This window comes from Orycteropus afer, unplaced genomic scaffold (genome assembly GCF_000298275.1).
Source record: "Orycteropus afer afer isolate SDZICR_OR568_19922 unplaced genomic scaffold, OryAfe1.0 scaffold00576, whole genome shotgun sequence".
Lineage (NCBI taxonomy): Eukaryota > Metazoa > Chordata > Mammalia > Tubulidentata > Orycteropodidae > Orycteropus > Orycteropus afer.
The window spans coordinates 1,065,226-1,070,123 of NW_006922163.1; the positions used below are offsets into that span (position 1 = coordinate 1,065,226).

At 35.4% G+C, this 4,898-nt stretch overlaps 1 non-coding gene across 1 annotated transcript; it reads left to right on the plus strand.

Moving 5' to 3' along the window:
* Positions 1-4,269: 4,269 nt before the first annotated feature.
* On the plus strand, positions 4,270-4,372 carry LOC122151577. The gene has a single exon (XR_006164217.1). It is a non-coding gene; the product is annotated as a U6 spliceosomal RNA (small nuclear RNA).
* The last annotated feature ends 526 nt before the right edge of the window (positions 4,373-4,898 follow it).

Consider the following 4,898-nt stretch of genomic DNA (forward strand, 5'->3'; position numbering starts at 1 on the left):
CTCTTCAGACCACATGAACAAAGTAGGTAGAGGAAGTCTGACTGTTATCACTTCCAAGGAGCATTATGGCTGCAATTCTTCCAGAACAGATATTTGTTCTTTTGGCAGTCTATGGCATTTTCAATATTTTTCACCAAAACTACAATTGAATGGCATCAATTCTTCTTTGATATTCCTTATTCATTGTCCAACTTTCACATGCTTATAAGGCGATTGAAAACACCATTGCTTGAAACATGGAAACAACCTAGGTGTCCTTCAACTGAGGAATGAATAACCAAATTATAGTACATACACACAATGGAATACTATGCAACCCTAAAGAATAATGTAGAATCTGTGAAACACTGCATAACGTGGATGAAGTTGGTGGACATTATGCTGAGTGAAATAAGTCAATCACAAAAGGACATATATTGTGTTAGTCCATTATTTTAAAAGTCAAGGAAAGGTTTATCTATGGAAGGACATTTTCTTTGTTGGTTACCAGGGGTGGGAGGGGAAGGAACACTGTTAGATAGATAGAGAAAAGTATTGATTTGGGTGAAGAGAAGGTGATGTACCAAATGTGAGTGATCAACATGGTGACATTGAGGAAGAGAAAGACAGAGAGGTACGTGGGAGGTACAGACAACAAAGATGAACCCTTTTGCACATATAGTACTGCGTTGTCAGTGAAGGCAAACATGGGTAGACAGGCTGAACTATTAGATATGTCTATGAAGTGGGGAGTGTACCCAAGAACACGTTTAGGGTTGGCAGACAATGACCCTGTTAGTTTATGTGTATGATCTGAATTCCCAGGTGTATAGTAGAGCTGATAAGGGGCAAGGTTGTAGTCACTGCTTGGTCACAGCCAGCTACCAAGAGGGACTGAGTAGTTGAACCTGTGGGCTTGGGACCATAGTCCCAGGGGACATCAAACTCAATTGGCATAACATACTACCCAGAACATTGTTCCACCTCCTACTTTGGCAAGTAGCGATTGGGATCTTAAAAAATTACAAGCTGCCATTTAGATGTAATGATGGTTCTCTCCTCATCCGGAGCAAAGAAGAATGAAGAAAACCAAAAATTCATGGAAACAATTAGTCCTAGTGACTGGTACACCATCTGATCTGCAGCCTATATGACTATGAGACCAGAAGAACTAGATGGTGCCCAGCTACTACTGTCAACACTTGGAAGGGGATCTATGTAGGAGATCCTGGATAGAGAGGGAGAACACAATTGAACAAAACTCAAAATCATTTGGAGAAAATAAAAAGGGGGGACCAAGTTAGCTGGTCCAATAGGGCCTGGTTGAACCACTGAGACTACGATCCCTAGCTGCCCTTCAGGTCTGGAATTGAACCCATGCCTGTGGCTTCCAACCAAACAATAGACAGGCATATGAGTTGAACAATTACCTTATGTAAATACACTCCTTGGAGAGATAAATCATGGGAGAAAGAAGGGCTGCTTATGCACAGGGAGACAGCTCAGGGGGCAGGAGTATATGGAGGGATGGGCACAGGGACGAGATAATTATCAGGAGGAAGTGGGAGGGGAACTGTTGTATTAGGGTAAATTGTAGTCAATGCCATGAGACAAAGTGTTTGTGAACTGTTGTATGGAAAGTGAATTTGCTCTGTAAAATTTCACCCAAATCCCAATAAAAATAAATAAATATTTTTTTTTTTTAAAAAAAGAAAACACCATGGCTTGGGGTCAGCACACCTTAGTGTTCAAAGTGATATCTTTACTCTTCAAAACTTTAAAGAACCGTTTTGTAGCAGATTTTCCCAGTGCAATAGATATATAATTTCTTCATCGTTGCTTCCATGGGTGTTGATTGTGGATCTAAGCAAAATGAAATTTTTGACAAATTCAGTCTTTTCTCCATTTATCATGATGTTCCTTATTGGTCTAATTGTGAGGACTTTTGTTTTCTTTATGTTAAAGTGTAATCCATACTGAAAACTGGAGTCTAGTGTCTTCATCAGTAAGTTCTTCAAGTCTTCTTTACTTTCAGCAAGCAAGGTTGTGTCATCTGCATATTGGAGATTGTTAATGAGTCTTCCTCCAAACCTGATGCTTCATATAGTCCAGCTTCTCAGATTATTTACTCAGCATAAAGATTGAATAAGTGTGGATAAATGATACAACCCTGACCTGATTTTAAACCATGCAGTATTCCCTTGTTCTGTTTGAATGATAGCCTCTTGGTATATGTACAGTTTCCCCATGAGCACAGTTAATTCCCATTCTTTGCAATGATATCTATAATTTTTTATGATCCACACAGTCAAATGCTTTTGTGTAGTCAATAAAACACAGGTAAACACCTTTCCTGTATTCTTTCCTTTTAGCCAAGATCTATCTGACATCAGCAATGATATCACTCATTCCACATCTTCTTCTGAATCGAACTGGAATTTCTGGAAGTTCTCTGTCAATATACCTCTGTAAAAATTTTTTAATTATCTTCACAATATTACTTACATGTGATATTATGGATATTGTTCAATAATTTTCTCATTATGTTGGATAACCTTTCTGGAATGGATACCAATATTGCTCTCTTCCACTTTATTGGCCAGGTACCTATCTTTCAAATTTCTTGGCATAAATGAATAAGCATCTCCAGCACTGCATCTGCTCGTTGAAAAATCTCAATGGGTATTCTGTCAGTTCCTGAAAGCTTGTTTTTCACCAATTCCTTCAGTGTGGCTTAGACATCTTCCTTCAACATCATTGGTTTGCGATCATATGTTACCTCCTGAAATAATGGAACATCAACCATTTCTTTTTGGTACAATGACTCTGTGTATTTGCTACATTTTCTTTTGATGCTTCCTGCATCCTTCATTATTTTGCTCACAGAATCCTTCAATATTGCAATTCAATACTTGAATGCTTTTTTCATTTCTTAAAACTTGAGAAATGCCAATGTGTTCTTCCCTTCTCTCCCTCCTCCTTCTATCTTTGTTTTAGATATTATTTAATGTGGATTTGTAGCCTTATTTCATAGGATTCTCATATTATATTGTATTAAATGTTTCCTTTCCACTGGTGACTAAAACATATCTTATTTAAACTAATCCTTAGAACCTTGATGTTTATAATTTACCAGAAGTTAAAGTATGTGTGTTTATCTGTACATGTGTGTATTACATCCTTTAAAATATACCACATAATGCTAAGTTAATGATTGCATTTAGTCCTCACAGCAACCCCATGAGTTATGCACTCTAGTCCTGAGGAAACTGAGTCTAACCGTGTGAGAGTAAACTTCCTGAAGCCAACTACTGTAGAAAATTCCATAACTGGGATGTAGATTCAGTTCTGTTTGGTTTCAGGGTTCCAGTCCTTTACTACAATTTTCTCCTGCCTTTCACTAGAGGCAGGTTCACCACTTTTATCACCCTAATTTGAAAGAATCAACAAGTAAAAGATAGAACTAGCTAGAACTTCTGATTATAATGCTTTTTTTTTTTTTAATAATATGCTATATTAATTCCCAGAATATACAAATGCACCATGACAAATAAAAAGTATAACATATATTTCTTACCACCTAACAGTTTATAGTCTAATTTTGGAAACTAGCATACACAAGGGACTTAGAAAATATTACAGGAGTCCATTTCTAATGCATTGCATTTAATCTCTGCTCCATTGACTTTCTATTATAACTTAAGTTGCCTAATAACTGTCACAGTATATGGCTGTCCAGGTAATGTAGGACATGCTGTGTACAGGACCTAAAGGAGGCTCTGTGTTAGTCTTATCTATTATTTATTTTCTACATCTTATTGCATTTTATAAAATGAGAACTTATATCAGGAGTTCAGTGAGCTACAATTAGATATAATAAGAACAAATTTAATTTCAGAATTATATATAGAGAATATTTGAAAGAGGAAGATTAAGACTGAAATAGTAAGTAGAAAATCATGCAAGTTTAGTTTTTGATGTGTACATATATTCTAATTTAGGCTTGAATAATTAAACTTTTCCTGGACTTATGACTTTTAAAAATATTTGTTGAGTGCCTATTGAAATACATCACTGAATAAAACAGAAAATTCAAAGAACGGGAGATTGCAGTTTCCTGATCTCAAGGAATTCCCATTCTAGTAGATTTGACAAGTAGTAATCAATAAACAGAAAAACATAAGAAATTTAATTAGTGCATTAAAGATGTGAAGTAGAGACAATAAAGAAGAAACTATGCATATTGAGATAAAGAGCAAGGTAAATATTATAGTAGGGGAAAAAATGAGCTTGCTTTAACAACACATATACTAAAATTGGAATGATACAGAGAATATTAGCATGGCCCCTGTGCAAGAATGTCACCCAAATTTTTGAAACACACCAGACTGTTTTAAACCTTTGAAGAAAATAATAAATCACAGGATAACCTCAAAGAAAAATAACAAACCTTCTTATCAAAATAAAAAAGAGGATAAGCACAAATATTTAGTGAATACTAAGGCAATAAGAATGAAGAAAATGATAATACAATTCGTAAACAAAATTAGCTCAGCTCAGAAAATTATATACAAAGAAATTAGCAACATCATGAAAAAACACATAACAAAATGATAAAAATCAATTCATACTTTTTCATTTATTTCTTTCTCTTTTTTTTCATTTTTGGAGTGGTTCTTCCTCTTCCCTCTTGTCCCACCTTTGGTAACCAACAAAGAAAGTTTCCTTCCATATATAAACCTTTCCTTGACTTTTTACAGCAATGAACTAAATCAATTCATAGTTGTTAATAATAGCACTGAATGTTAATGGATTAAATGCACCACTCAAGAGACAGAGAGTTGCAGACTGGATAAGAAAACATGGCCCATCAATATATTGTCTACAAGAGACTCACCTTACACACAAAGACAAAATAG